Genomic DNA, 16124 nt, shown 5'->3' on the forward strand with positions numbered 1-16124 from the left:
AAATATATTTTTTAAAAAACAGTTGGACTTCCATCATTATAAAGTACATAAAGTTTTCAAAAAAAAAAGGAACAATTTGCTTTTCATTGTATTACTGAATACCTGAGGTAGTTGAGTAAAAATGCACGTTTAATACTCCTGCCAACACCGTTCAGCACTTCCCTTAGGTTACTCATGTTACTGTTAGGTAAAAATAAAACTGAGAACAGTTTTTCTATGCTAATGGCTTAACATTTAAGTTCCTGTGATAATTATTCTGATCCAATTTTAACAACTGGATTTAGGAGCAATCTATTTGATGAATTTAGTGAAAGCATCATTAAGCCAATTTCTGGCATTATGGGGGAATATTAAGAAGAATTAGAATATCTGTTATACTGTGAGACTACAACAAAGGGAAGTACAGAGCTCTTCTCTTTCCCTCCCTCCCCCACCCATTTTTTGTGTATTGGTTTTACAGCTGGGTGTCATACATTTCAGAGAGCATAAGGTATACATTCTCACAGAGACAGGAGTTCAAAAGTTGCCTGGTCCTCAGAAACAACTGGCTAGGTAAAAACTTGTGCATGTGATTCTGGATAGGGGGTCAGCGCCTGTCTTTGGTTAAGCAATCTGTCTTTGGTTTGGCATCTGCCTCTGTGGTGGGCTGTTTCCTGAGCCTTTACTTCCGTCTTGACTGAGGTGGTCCACTTTGCAGAGCCTTCTGTTGTTGGTGCTGCTTTACCTGAGTCACAATTTCCTGAATTTTTCTCTGGGCAACCTGGCAAGCATAGAAGTGACCAGTTATTTTGACAACCACTTGGTCATTCTCATCAGGTGTCTGGTCACGAGGGACAACAAACTCCTGCACTTGACAAATTCTGCAGTTCACTCACCGTTTTGCCTCCTTTTCCAATAACTCTGCCAGCAGCAAAGGATGGCACTCTGATATGAGCTTCAAGTTTCACCTCTTCTTTAGGACTAACAAAGTTTTCTTCTTTCATTTTTCCATAATTCTTCCCTGAGCCTTGAAGTGAGCCTCTGGTGGTCCAGTGATAATCACCATCCTCACTTTAGCATCTGGTGCTTCCACTGGAGCAATCTTACTTGAAGCTCCAGCAAAGCGAGAAAGATGCTTGATGTGCTGGCCCTGCTTGCCGATGATGGCAGATGATGATAGAGCCGGGATAAACAGATGAACAGTCTCCATTTCTAATTGCTCAGACTGTGGGTAGGGAGGAGTCGTGGCTGAAGGGAACCCTGAGGTGGGAGGTGGCAACCCTGAAGTGGGTGGGAACAGACCCAAGGCGTTCAGATTTAATCCAGGAATTAAATGTGCTTGAAGATTCATAGAAGCAATATCAGTTTCCTAAGACTCCCTGATTTTCTTCATGATCTCGTCCTCAGCTTTGGCACACGTCTCAACATTGCCTTTAACTGTAATGGTGTGTTCTGGATTATACAGCGTCAATTCCTGCAATGGAGGTACCGCGATTTTAGTGTCTGTGTCTTGCTCAATTTTTTTCAGATTTCTTCCTTCTTTACCAATAAGACGACCAACAAATTTATTATGAGCTAAAACCTTCAAGGGGATCTCTTCTGTGAATTTTATGTCTTGAGCTTCCTTATGCATAATCTCCAGAAGAGACTTACAAGCCGCAGAGGTGCCTTCAGGAGTCGAGAGGATAGTAATGGACTTCTCAGCAGCCCCTGCATTTTCTTCACGGTGGACATCGATTTTAGACTGGGTCTGTTTGGCGATGTTCCGAATGGTGGCACCTTGTTTTCCTAGATGGCTCTAACAAATTGGGTGGGAACCAGCAGGCGCAGAGGCAAATCACATGGTTTCTGCTTGGACACGGATCCTGGAGACCCCTGCCTTGAGGAGCCCCTCTGCCCAAGCCCCCGGCGACCTCGGGGCTGCAGCAAGGGGTTTTGCTGGGCGGCCATTTCATCAGGGATATAGGCTACTTTCAAGGTGAAATTCTCTAACTGAAATCCATTCAGTTTGTCTGGTGCTTGTCTAGCGCTTGTCTAGCTCAGTCCTTACTGGAATAGGTTACATTTACAACTGCAGTTTCCGAGTCAGTGTTCACTTGCTCACAGCTCTCCACCACTCCATACTGCACTAGTCAACTATCCAGCACCTCCCACTGTGAGTGAGGCGGGATATTTCGTATCTGAAGTTTCCGAATCCTTTGCCTTTTTTGGGACCGAGTGCTCAACTTCTATGGGTTTCCCGTGCAGTTCTATTTTACCTGAAAGGGCCTCGATGGCCTTGAGGGCCCAGCTCTCATCTGGGCAGTCCACAAACGCGTAGCCAGTCTTCACCAGGAAGGGTCCCGACACCGGGATCTTGCCATCCTTGAAGATACTTTCTAGGTCCGAGGGGGCAGCGTTCTCGATGAGGTTTCTGATATACAGTTTATTCATTGTGAAAAGTGGTTGTTTAAAAAAAAAATTAATGAGAAAAACGGAAATTAAAACCACCCACGGTGATGGATGGATCCAGCTGGTTTTGTTCCCCTAGTCTTCTCGCCTTTAAAATACACAAACACAATAAGAACCAAGCGCAAGAATGAGGAGCAAAAAATCAGATGCGAGGCTTGTTTTTCCTTGTCTAGATATGTTTTAAAAGAGAAAGAAAAGAAAAAGCCTAGCTACAACCCAAACGCATCCACCGGTCTTGAATTGAGCTAACTTTTCAGTCATTTTTTAACCATAATGCTCATCTACCAAGCAATACAGGGGAACTCGTGTTTATCACCTATGTTATAATTTTATTACCTGCAGAATGCTTATTCGTATATGGATGTCAATGGCTACATGTATTGATTAAAACTCCCTTCCCAATTATGTTACTATGGGAACAGATGGAAACATTTCAAATGTTAATTACCTTTTGACACACCTGGGTCACATTAGCAGTCACTTTGCATGGGAGGGGTGCTCGCTTTGTTTGGATTGGCATTCTGCCTCCTACACGGGGTTCAGTTAACATTAGCTGAGACTATTTTTTAATTCAAAGAATATGCATGTTGTCTTCATTATTAAGCCTAGAACATAATTTTCTCAGGTTGCCACATCAATCAGATAGAGATATCGTGTAGTTTATAATCAAAGCTAAGGCAGCTCAACAGTGTGTTACATCTAAGAGGCTGACATATAGGAGAGATGTCATTTCCTTCTTAGTCTGCATCATTAAAAAGAACTTTTTTTCTTCTGAAGTCTTTCTCTTGGTTGCTCAACATTTCTTCACAGAAGGAATATGAAGGAAATAAAGTGATACATAGCAGGTGAAATCACAGAAGCAGGATTTTGTTTAGAAGAATGCAAGGCTGCATTGACTGTGATTACAATTCAGAAGAGCTGCAGCTGCCAATGTCCTTTCTGCAATTCACTAACCTTATATGTACCTTTCTACTTTAAGGGATTTTTTCCACTCAAGAAAAAAGCAAAAGGAGAATGGAAAAAATTATAGAAATATGAAATGGGACTTAAAATGAAATAGAATAATTGGCATATTTTTCTCAGGTAACATATTTTATGAGACAATTTCAATTCTTCCAGCTGCTGTCTTCAGAAGAGCTTAAATCTAATTCTGGATATTATTTTCATTTAAAAGAAGATATTGGCTCACACTTCTTGCAGAAAGCTAAGGAGCCAGAACTTGACTTCGTATAACAGAGGTGAGACTTATATCTGGAAAAGAACAATTCTTCCCCCAAATTAGGACAAGTTCAGCAATATCCTAAATCACAGTGATTTTAAATACTCCTCATGCTTATAAGAGATTTTAAAATAAAACAGCAATCTATGAGGTGTTGATAACACGCAGTATGTAGCCAAGGTGACCCAAGGTGAGTGTCTCCTTCTAGATGCATCTGCAGGTAGTTAGCATTCACCACCCACACACACCTGGCCCAACAAGAAAACGGACCAGGCATGCACGTGCTGCTGATGAAATGCAGCCTGGTTTGCTCCAGGGCACATGTTTTCTAAAACACATGCGTAACTGATAGACTTAGCGACTGACTAGGTGTGAACATAATATAAAAGTTGCATTAGTCATGAGCCAATTTCTCTGATGCACTCACGTTTTAAGTCACTGTGTAACAGCAGGTCTGTGCTACAACACAAAGGACTGTGACACAGGTGAACACAGCAAGACACTGGGAACACACTTGGATGCCCATCAGCCCCGTGTTTCTTCTGCTGGTCCTGTCTGGCCATGTGTTTGGGTTTGAAAGTGTCCAGATTGCCTGGTTCTTCTGATCTTCATGCAAAAGAAACAAGCACATGATGGTGACCTGGAACACTCCTCGCTGGCATCACTGCATTCTTGCAAAGCCTGTAACTGTCCTGTCTCCATTCTGGGCTCCAAGGCTCAGCCCTCTGATCTTTCCTGACCTGTCCTTCCCCTAGCCTGCCTTCCTCTTTTTCCTTATTACAGTAAAGTTCTGTACGTACTGCAGCATATTCCATTTATTGGGAATTGAATATATTTCTTCTATGCCAGGATTTAAAATTAGGATTGTTGTTATTGTGGTTTGTACTCTGGTTACAGAATTTCTAAGGTTTGGGTGTTCTATGCCAGCACCATATTTTCAAAAAGCCTTGCTCTCTGCAGTGGGTGATTTTGCAAAGTGCAAACTTCTCAGGTACTTTCTTCTGAGCTCCAGGTCCCCATATCCAACATCTACTCAACATCTTATTCTGAGATGTTCACCTCAAACATGTCAGAATCAACATGTCAACATGTCAATACCTCTTGCAGGATTTCGTAACTCCACAGATGGTATCTGTCCAATTGTGCAAGCCAAGAGCAAGGCGCCAGCTGGGACGTTTCCCATACCCAATCTATCATCATGTCCCATTAAATTTTACCAGTAGTGTTTCTCTAATGTGTCCATTTCTCTTTGTCTCTGCTGCCACCTTCATCTTACACCTGGATCACTACAGCAGCCTCCTCCCCGTCCACAGCAGTCTATGAAACACTAATCTGAGCAGATCACCACCCTCTGCACAAACCCTTAGGAAATTGAAGAAAACTCGCTCGACTTGGTAAAGGCAACATTACAAAAACATCCAGTAAATATCACACTCAGTGGAGAAACTTTAAAATTAGAAACAAAGATGCCCATTAACATCACAACTGCTTAGCATGGTACTAAAGGTCCTTACAGACAAAGAAGAAGGAAGAAGCAAGAAGGAAAGTCAGAAAACAAAATAAATTAGTGGTATAAGATTTGGAAGGAAGATAAAAAACATCCTGATTGGCAGATGACACAATCCTAGACATAGACACTCCAACAGAATAGAAACTATTAAAACTAACGAGAGTTCAGTGATGTTGATGGATTTACAGTGGGCTTAAAAATTAATAGCAATTCTCTTCACCTACTGATACAGACTGAATGTTTGTGTCTCCCCTAACTCTTATGTTGAAATCTAATCCCAAGTGTGATGGTATTTGGAGTGGGGGTCTGGGAGGTGATTAGGTCATGAGAGCAAAGCCCTCATGAATGTGATTATAAAAGAGACCTTATGAAAGAGACTCTAGAGAGACCCCTCACCCCTTCCACCATGTGAGGACTTGGCAAGAAGGCACTGTCTGTGAACCAGGGAGCAAGTGTCCACCAGACACTGGATCTGTGGGTTCCTCGATCTTGGACTTCCAGCCTCCAGAACTGTGAGAAACGAATTTCTGTTGTTTATAAGCCACTCTGTTTATCGTTTTCCTTACAGCATCCCAAATGGACTAACATACCTGCAATAACCAATTACAGTTTTTATTAAACTTACGTGGTGAAATTTTATCAAATACCTCTCTGTACCAATTGAGAGGACCACATGGCTCATGTTGTTATCAACAAGAAAAGATAGGCAACCCAACCCAAAAAACAGGCAAGGAATGAAAACAGTTCACAGCAAGAGAAATTTAAATGACTGGCAAGTATGTGAAGAGTTCCTCAACTCAGTAAATGTAACCAGAAGAAATAAAATGAGATGACACTTCAAGCCATCATATTTATAAAATGTAAAGGTACCATACAACCAAGAGTTGGTGAGCGTGGGAAGATATGGGGCCTCCTGGAATTCTTCTGGGAGCGTCCCCTGCTGTGACTGTGTGGAGAACACTCAAGCAGTCATGAAGATGAAGAACGAGTATCATCTGTGTTCTTTCCATCCCATGCTGCATAGCCTGGAGACCCCAGACCCCCAGCCCTCCACAACTGGATGGGTACCCAGGCAAGGGGACAGCTACTTAGGCAGGCTTTACGCACAGTACCCAGGGGGAAGTAAAGCCCCGTGCCAACTGTCTGTGCAAAATGAAATATCACACGCACAGCCTGTTACTGTGTATCTTAAAGGATACATTCATATCTAAGAATATAGAGAGGGTGGGATCGGGAGGAAAAGTAAAATAGTATTAAACAAGAAGAGTCTTATTTTGAACAGTTGTGCTAGAGTTCCTTGAATAGTAGTAACAAAACTCTGCATAGGAAGTTTTTGAAAAACATTAAAAGTAAATGGTCTTCAGATTTATTGGTGGAAGGGTGACAGCCATTCAAATGGATAAGTTCAATTTAGGAGTGAATATTACTCAAAATAGAACAAAGTCCAACATACCTATAATTAGTGTGCAGGAAGAAGAAAAGTACCCAGCAAACTTGAGAGTAAAGGCTGATCAGAGAAGAGAGTTAGCAGGCAAAGGAAGAGAAAACCAGCGTCTGCTAGATGCCTCCCTTGTGGCAGCACTGGACGGATAACCCTTTGTGCAATGCGGGGTTGCCGGGAAGGGGGCAGCTCCGCTCTCTGTGCAGATGGATGGCAGCCTTGCAGCCAGGCAGCCTGCAGAGCAGAGCCGGGTTAGAACACAGTTCCGTCTCACCCACATGGTTAGGGAGTTCCAACCGTGTGGCAGGGAGACTTTCAGGAATAAGTGAAGGTCGGTTTCCAAAGTGCAGCATGATTCTTAGTAAGCAAATATTGTTAATTCATTACAAAGGTAAATAGAAACAGTTTCAATGGAGCAGTGAGGAACAAAACCAGGTGACTGGGTGGTGGGGAAGTGGCAGAGGAATGAAAATGGCTTATAAATTAAGGATAGTGAATATCTGGGCACGTTTAAAGTTATGGATGACAGTAATGGAAGGACTGCAGAATGAAGGCCAAGGGTCATTATAAAGGAGGAGGTCCAGACAGGTACACCTGGATCAGATTGGGAGGTGACTAAAAAAGTGACCTGAAGTATATAAATATATTACCTTAATTATGGGGATCATTATTACTTATCTTCAGAGAGTAATCTCTCTCTCCCTCTCTCTCTCTCTCTCTCTTTCTTTTTTTTTCAGGGTCTTACTTTGTTGCCCAGGCTGAAGTACAGTGGTGCAATCCTGGCTCCCAGGCTGGTGGCCTTGACCTCCCAGGCTCAAGCGATCTTCCCGCCTCAGCCTCCAGAGTAGCTGGAACTACAGGTGTACACTACCATGCCCAGATAATTTTTGTATATTTTATAGAGACAGGGTCTCACTATGTTGCCTAGGCTGGTCTTGAACTGCTGGCCTTAAGTATTACCGGCCTCAGCCTCCCAAAGTGCTGAGATTACAGGCATGAGCCACCACAACTGGCCTGAGAATAATTTCTTTTGCTAATATTGTACAAGCACAGAAAAAAGGAAAATATTTTCTGGTAGAATTAAATCTATATACATACACTTATTTACCAAAATATTTGTGTTTTTATTGGATCTAGAAAAAAACCTGATTTAATTCAATATATTTTTTGTCACTATGTATTAATTCTGTTGGAAACATAATAGGATTGAGCTTGATGTCAAATAACAGAATGAAATCACTTTTTTTGCATAAAGGAACACAAAACTATTGACCACTGTTCACAAGTATTTACAACAAAGTAAACATTATACAGTTGGATAACATTCTGATTACTGCAAAGTGGTTTTTCCTGGCTTTTGAAATCACTTTTAAGAATAGTTAACTTGGATTTGACACAGAAAAATCTCAACTCTCAAAAAGCTAAGCCACACCAAAGAAACTGATTTATCAGGATGTTGAAAACATTTAGGATGTTAAAAATAATTTCAGTGTAAACAAAAATGCTTTCTTCCTTGCAACTTCCATTCCTCCTGCTTGGGACCCTGGCAAAAGCTAAGAAGTTAGAAGACATTCCAAGACATTTTGCAGGCCCTGAGAAGGTACTTACACACCCGCTGAGAGTTCTCGTCACCAGGCAGTGCACACTGCTAAACAGGCCTTTACCAGTAGGCCTTTACTAGTACTATTTACAGTTACAATAAATAACTTTCTCTAAAGTTTTACCACAGTGACTTCCTTCTCATACAATTGAACTTGCTCACACAAGTGTAATTATATTTTTGAAATACATACTTCTGAACTGAAGTCTCCACCATTAATTTTCATGGGCAATACATGATAAAATAAATGCATTGTACCAAATTGCAATGTATTAATTTCTGTGGAGTAAGTGAAGCCAGTCATGTAGACAACTGGGAGAGATATGAAATAGAAGTGACACACTGCTCCGTGTTGATATTCAAAGTAGAGAAACAAGGAAGTGGTGTGAGCCACAAGCTGCGAGCCTGCAGTGGGGTTCCATACACATTCCCCCAGCCAGGTACTATTGGCTTGTTTTAGCACACCCCTTATCCGGGTTGTGCCTCAGTTTCCTCCTCCTTAAAGCGGCACTGAAGTTCATCTCACCTCTGCTTCCCTCACCGGTTGTCATAAAGATGTAACAAGATAACGGATGTGGGGTGCTTGTTAAGCTGGGCACGCATGTAGAAAATCATTAACTTTATTAATGGAGGAATAAGAACAATAGTTCCAGAAGTCAGAAATAAAGACACAACATATCCTTAAAAATAAACACATGGGCTGAGTGAGGTGGCTCACGCCTGTCATCCCGGCACTTTGGGTGGCCGAGGCAGGAGGATTGCTGGAACCCAGGCGTTGGAGGCTAGCCCGTGCAAAATAGTGACATTCCATCTGTACCAAAATAAATAAATAAATAAACACATGACCAAAAAGAAAAAACTAGTTGATGGCTTCAATTTATCCTAATCTTAAATCACATTGTTGTTCTTTACATCATCTTTTTTCTTCATAAAATCAGACTCTCAAAGGAAATTGTTCAAGATCCTGATGTGCAGATGGGTTAAGAGGATTAGTAAATGTCAAATAACAAAATACAAAGAAGAAAGGGATGAAATTAAGTCCTGGCACATTCCTCAGTTAGTTGTATTTCCTCTTTCTGGCCCAGACATCTCCTGGATTTATAGGTGCGTAAATGTTCCTTCTCGTCACCAGGACAGCTTTAACTACCATCAAGAAGTATTTTTCAAATAAACACTTCAGTCTCTGTGTCTGAAGTGTTTATTTGACTGATCACAACTGAGAACAAATTAGGGGTTGACAGGGTCCTATTGTGGGCAGAACAACCATGATTTTCTAAATGGAAGCACATCTTTAAAACTGTAAGAGGGTTTCAGTTTTCATGTATGCCATATTCTATTATCGAACCAGAATCTTCACTCTAAAGTACTGTTCAAAATCCTGATGGAATAATAATCAAATTGATGCAACTTAAGTTTAATCCTGTTTACTTCTTAAATTATCACACAATGTCTTTTTTCCCTATCCTTACAAATCTCATGGTTTACCATTGTAAATATATGTGTATGTCAATTTAAAAAAATACAGTGAAATCCCTGAACATCTGAAAGATTCCATTCAATTTTGCTGTTCTTATTAGAACTTATTTCAAATCTGGAGTATTCAAAGTAACACTTGAGTCATAATCTCTACAGCATGCTTTAGCCTTTAATCAGTTATATCTGACAGATCATCCTCAAACACTGCTCTCAGCACCCTGATGTCCTCCCAGCACAATGTACTTTGTTCCGTACTCTTCAGTATATTTTTTTGCAAAATAATAAGTATAGATGCATGCACGAGTGCATGTATGTATGTGTATGTGTGTGTATGTGTATAGTGTTTGTGGGATATATGTGTATGGGATGTGTTGTGTGAGTGTGTATGTGTGTGTGTGGTGTGTGTGTTATGTGTGGTGTGTATGTGTGTTTCCATTGTGTGTCTGTGTGTGTGTCTATGTCATCAAATACTATCTCTTTTGATTACATCCAGGAGGTACATGTGTTATACATCCTTCTTCTCTTCCAGGAAGATGAACTAGGCATGTATTTCCCTATTCTTCCCACTAAGTACAATTGGAATTCCATCTTCATGGAAGATGACTCTGACAGGTGGAGAGAAGAAGGCAGGATGGCTAAGGGCCTCAGGACTTGAGGAACGACCTGGTGGAGAATTCCCTGGGTTTTCTTTTGCCTCATGTGTACTAGACCTGGAGCCGAATAAATCAGCAACCCAGGAATTCCAGCACAGACAAAATAAAATCCCAACAAAAGCCTCTAGCCACAGGACCAGGGAAGGGGCAGAAAACTCTTAGATGATAACTGCTCTACTTTAGCCAAACGACACAGAAAAACCTTGGCCCCACCTTCACCCATGCCATTAAAGGCTGTGTGGGTGGCCTAGAATTCCACCCTCATTAGTCTGTAAGGAGGTGCCCCAACATCCCCCCAGGGGTGGTGTCCACTGGTGGTGGTGGACAGTGAGGACTCTGACCACTGCCCACAGGTAACAAGGCCATAACTCTTCTTGGGATTAGTGGAGGCCACACAGGGAGCTGGAGCCTCCACCCCTACCAAGCAGGAATAGCCCCACAACTTCCTTCATTGCAGTAATGAGGTGGCACCCCCATTTCCTAGGTTGGAGTCACGTGAGACCCAGTCTGTTAAAATAGAAAGCTTATATAAGATCCAGAGTCTCATAACATAGTTCCCCAAAAGTCTAGGTTTCAATTTAAAAAAAAATCACTAATTACACAAAGAAGCAGGAAGATCTCAAACAGAAAAAAAAAGATGCCAAACCAAGATGACAGAATGTTAGATTTATCTGACAAAGATTTCAAAGCAGCCATGATAAAAATGCTTCAACAAACAATCACAAACCAGCCTAAAACCAATGGAGAAACAGAGCCTCAGCTAAGGAATGGGAGATATAAAGAAGGACCAAATGGAAGTTTTGGATATGAAAAATACAAAACCAAAATGAAAAGTTCACAGACTGGGCTTAATAGCAGAGTTGAGGGAACAGAGGAAAGAAAGAGTGAAATGAAGGATGAAACAACAGACGCTCTCACCTCAAAACCCAGAGAAATAAGAGCAGCATAAACCCAAAGCAAGCATAAGAAAGATCATAAATAAATAAAAGGAAATAAAGAAAGAAAGAGAGAAAGAGATAGAGCAGAAATCCATGAAACTAAAAACAAAAACAACAGAAAAAACCCGTTAAACAATGAGCTGATTAAAAAAAAACACGACCAATAAAACTGATAAATCTCTTGCAAGACTGATAGAGAGAGAGAAGAGACACTAGTTCATAAACTACCAGTATCAGGAATGAAACAGAGAATCACTACAGATCCTGCAGACTTGGCAAGGATAATAAGGGCGCACTACGAACGCCTCTACACACAGATTTGATAAATCAGACAGAATGTACGTAGGGATGCCCACCCTGCTGGTGCAGCCTGCTCAGGAGTGGCTGGACCTAGGTAAGAGGTCCACACGGGTTTCAGAAAGAGGCTCAGGGTCACTGGGGGAAGAAATTCTGGCATCCCAGGTACCTGGAGAATGTTTTTGGAGGGAAGGGTGCGAACTGTGCACAGGCACATCACCTGACCTTCACAGACTCACATTCTGTGGCGAGGGCAAGGCCAGCAGCAGGCAGAAGTCGTCTCAAATGCTCAGGGTCAGGGCAGGGGCCCCTCTGGTCCAGCTCTAAACACTGTGCTGAGTACAGATGGTTTTTTTCTTGCCATTGCCAATGAGATAACACTCATCAAAACAGAGGACGACTAAGGATCTGGAGTCAAGAGTTAACAGCCTTCAGGAAGGCTTAGCAGGCTTTGCAGCTATTCCTTTCATTATCTAACAAGTATCTGTGAGGGTTCTTGCTATAACTCAGCATCTGGGCCAACCATGCAGTGTGGGGTTAGACAGAGACGCATGGACGGGCTGTGGCAGCCTGGGGAGAGTATAGTGCACCTGCAGAAGTAGTGTGAGCCTCTCATGCCATGATGAGGTCACAGCTCCCCTGCACTATCTCTTGATGTGTGATGTCCCACCGAGGCCCACAGGTGGGCTGTATCCCTCGATGTCTGGAGCATACACTGAGGTCACAGGGTTCTGCCTTCCTGGCGCCCCCTTCTAGATGTTGCCACGTGGTCAATGAATAAGCAGACAGCACCCGAGTAGCTGCTGAAACACAGCGTCTATCCCGAGCTTTCTCTTCCTTAGCGCTACTTGCTCAACACTGCCTGTGCCTCATGTCTTGCTCCTTTCTCCCCTGAGTGGGAGCACAGGGAGAGCACTCTGTGAAGCTCTGGGTTCCTGACAGCCTCATTAGAAATGAAGCCAAAAAGCGCAGGCACAGATCAGGAGAACAGGGTTATGTGACCCCTGGAAATGACACGTCTGTCCCTGGGGGTGGCGTCCTTCCCCACGCTCCTTCCCAAGGTCAGTTTCTGACGAGCTTCCATCACCTCCTCTGCCAGGCCACCTGTGCCTTCCCATCGCAGAGCTCTGCCCCATTCCCCAGACCACAACTCACTTTCTCTCTTTTCAGGGAGGAGGAAACCCAGCTCCAGGGTGACCCACAGCCACTTGGATCTCTGTGTATCAGAAGACCGGCGCCAGGCCCACAGCCGGGTTTTCACACCTGAGGAGGTGGGAGGGGTTTTTGTTTTGTTTTGTTTTAATAAAGTCATGCTTGATTAAATAAAATGAGAGGAAAGTAAATTTAAGGAATTGTGAGGGAGAAGAAAGAGCAGATTGTTATGAACAGTTGGTGGGATATCTATGCAGATAGTGCACGAAAATTATAGGACACAGCTACTGATTTTTTCTCTGTTCTCTTTTTAAAGGACCAGTGCGTAGATATCTGGGTCACAGTCCTGGGGAGAAATACAAAAACATTCATGCATGATATGGAGGGAAAATAAAGAATAGAAATATCCATGACTGGCTGAAAACACGTGAAGAACAAACACAGATGCATGATTTATGTGTCCTGGAAGCAAAACCATTCCTTGCCTCATGCAGCCATTTATTCAGCTTTATTATTCTAGCAAGTAAAAAACATAAAACTGAGCTTTGTGAAATATCTGGAGGGAAGCAGAGGAGGAAAGTGCTGCCTGTGATGTCCTGGGGTCAGCGCCGGCCATGTTATCTGCAGAGGCGACTGGGGTCATGGTGTGAAGTTCCATCGTGGAGGAGGCTGACAGGCTTGTTAGTGCACCCCTCATAGTCAGCGGCCACCACACCCTGTCACCCACATTAACCTATCGCCGCCACTATCACCCAGTTCCAAGTCCCAGTGCTTCATACCTCAGCTTCCACAATGGCCTCCCCAATCCCACTTTTCCCTATGGGTTTATGCCAAGAGCCCAGCTGGGTTAGGCTTCCCCACACCCTGTTCCAACCATGTCCATCTCCCGGCCAGCCATCAGTGATGAATTATTCCTTCCTGTGACTTCGAGCCTAATCCCAGCCCACAGGGTATCAGGCAGGGTTATCCCCAGCACACTGTGGGGATGGGAAGAGCTGCAGGCAAGTGTTCTTTCTGTGCTGCTGCCTTGAAACACAGAACATATTCTCACACAGAGACAACAGCTTGAATTGTGCTTGGGTTCTCATGAGAAACACAGAAAAGGCATTCGACTCAGAGCTGAGCCCTGGTGCTCTTGTTTCGGGTCCTGGGAAGAGACAGCTGTGAGATGGAGGCAGTAGGAGGTGAAAGAAAATAGTTTATTTACTGGTTCCTTATGGCTGAATTGTGTACCCTCAAAAAGATGTGTTGATGTCCTAACCTCTGGAACTGTGAATGTGATGTGACCTTATTTGGAAATAGGGTATTTGCCAATATTAACAAATTAAGACAAGGTCATTGGGGTGAGCCCTAACTGTGCCCGACCGGTGTCCCTAAAGGAAGAGAGACAGAGACTCACAGAGGGAAGACAGCCACCTGGAGACAGAGGCAGAAGCAGGGCGATGCGTCCACAAGCCAAGGAGCACCCGAACCGCCCGAAGCACCAGAAGCAAAGAAAAGGGCCTGGAACAGGCTGTCCCTCCCCGCCTCAGCAGGAGCCCACCCTGCCACACCTCCAACTTGGACGTCCAGCCTCTGGATGGGAGAGAACAGAGTCCCTTGCTTGGCCACGCAGTTTGTGGAACTTTGTTTACCGCAGCCACAGGAAACCAATACCAGGTCCCAGGCAAATTTTTGTCAAAAATGCAAGCTGGCTTTGGCAGCCTGTGCTGGGCCTGTATTCTGGTCTGTTCTGCCTGCTGTAGGCCAGGCCTCAGGCTGTACTGGGCACCCTCCCTTCCCCTCCGGCCTGTGCTCCTTCTTCAGCTTGCCCTGAGGAAACTGCTTCTCCAAACACCAACCCACCCAAAGCAGGGGGCTGAGGAGCAAGCCTCACCAAAGCCTTCTGCCTTGCAGACGTGAGAAAGGAAAGGCAGTGGAGGGTGGGCCGGCGGAGCACTGGAAGGCCCCAGAGACTGCAGAGCACCTCTCCAGGCAGCCCAAGGCAGGGAAGCAAGCCCAGCACAGCCCCTCCTGGTGGCTTCCCTCCAACTTGGCTGGGTCAGTTAGTGACTCCGCTGCAGAAGGAACTGCGTCTTCAACCGCAGTGCCCATGGGAGGCATGGATAGTAGCTGCCACCATAGAACCTGGGCCTTCTCCCTGCTTGGGGCACCTGAATTAGTCCAACCAGGCTTCCTGTCAGCTGCCTCTTAAAAAGGAGTGAACTTATCCAGGAGACGAAATTGTGGGGATAGCCAAAAAATGCTGGGTGAGAAGAGGAATGAGAGACAGCTTATCCTAGCAAATACTAAAATACGATATTAATAATAACACAAAAAGGCAAATTAATGGAACAGAAAAATCCAACAACAGATGCAAGCACAGCCGTGCATCACTTAACAACGGGGAAACATTCTGAGAAAGGCGTCATTAGGTGATTTTGTTGTTGTGGGAACATGACAGAGTGCCCTGGCACACACCGAGGCTGTCTGGTGTAGCCCATGGCTCCTAGGCCAGAGCCTGCACACACACGGCTGCACTGAACACTGGAGGCAGCTGCAGCACCCTGGTCGGGTATCCAAACATAGAAAAGCTGGGCCAGGCGTGGTAGCTCACGCCTGTAATCCCAGCACTTTGGGAGGCCGAGGCAGGTGGTTCATCTGAGGTCAGGAGTTCAAGACCAGCCCGGGCAACATGGTGAAACCCCGTCTCTACTAAAAATACAAAAATTAGCTGGGCATGGTGACGCATGCCTGTAATCCCAGCTACTCGGGAGGCTGAGGCAAAAGAATTGCTTGAGCACTGGAGGTGGAGTTTGCAGTGAGCCGAGATTGTACCACTGCACTACAGCCTGGTTGACAGAGCGAGACTCCATCAAAAAAAAAAAAAAAAAAAGAAAGAAAGAAAGAAAGAAAAGCTGTAAGTCCTCACTTCAAGTCATTGTAAGGTTTTGGAAACAGACTTGAAGCAAAATGACATATAACTAAACCAGTTTTATCACAGGTTAATTGATGTCAACAACAGATAAATTCCTGCAGCATATTTCAAGTCAAAAACCATCACCAAGCCTCTAAATAAAGACCAAACCACTTCTAATATTGAACATGGAAATAAATGTAAGCTATGCGGACATTTAAGAAAAACAGAAAAACAAATAGGACAATGACTTCCCACCGACTCCAGGCCAGGGTCTTTCGTCCCTGGAGCCTGTCCCGGCAGCTCAGCCTGTCCTGCAAGGCAGCCCCTATTCTGGCCAGGACACCATCCGAGCGGGCATCAATTCTTTTTCACATCAACACTGTATCAAAATGGCATTGAATGAAATGACGTCATTTGAGGACCTGCTGCACAGGTAAAATACCATATTATACTCTTACGGGACCACCTTCAGATGTGCAGTCTGCTGGCGACCAAAACGTCCTTCTGCA

General features: G+C 43.9%; 1 protein-coding gene and 1 pseudogene across 2 annotated transcripts in view; both read right to left on the reverse strand.

Moving 5' to 3' along the window:
• The window catches only part of RPS6KA2 (ribosomal protein S6 kinase A2), a 444300-nt gene that overhangs the window by 284751 nt on the left and 143425 nt on the right, over positions 1-16124 (reverse strand). The gene's annotated exons all lie outside the window — the stretch shown is intronic.
• On the reverse strand, positions 91-2412 carry LOC129038299 (insulin-like growth factor 2 mRNA-binding protein 3; annotated as a pseudogene).

This window comes from Pongo pygmaeus, chromosome 5 (assembly GCF_028885625.2).
Source record: "Pongo pygmaeus isolate AG05252 chromosome 5, NHGRI_mPonPyg2-v2.0_pri, whole genome shotgun sequence".
In the NCBI taxonomy this organism is placed as follows: domain Eukaryota; kingdom Metazoa; phylum Chordata; class Mammalia; order Primates; family Hominidae; genus Pongo; species Pongo pygmaeus.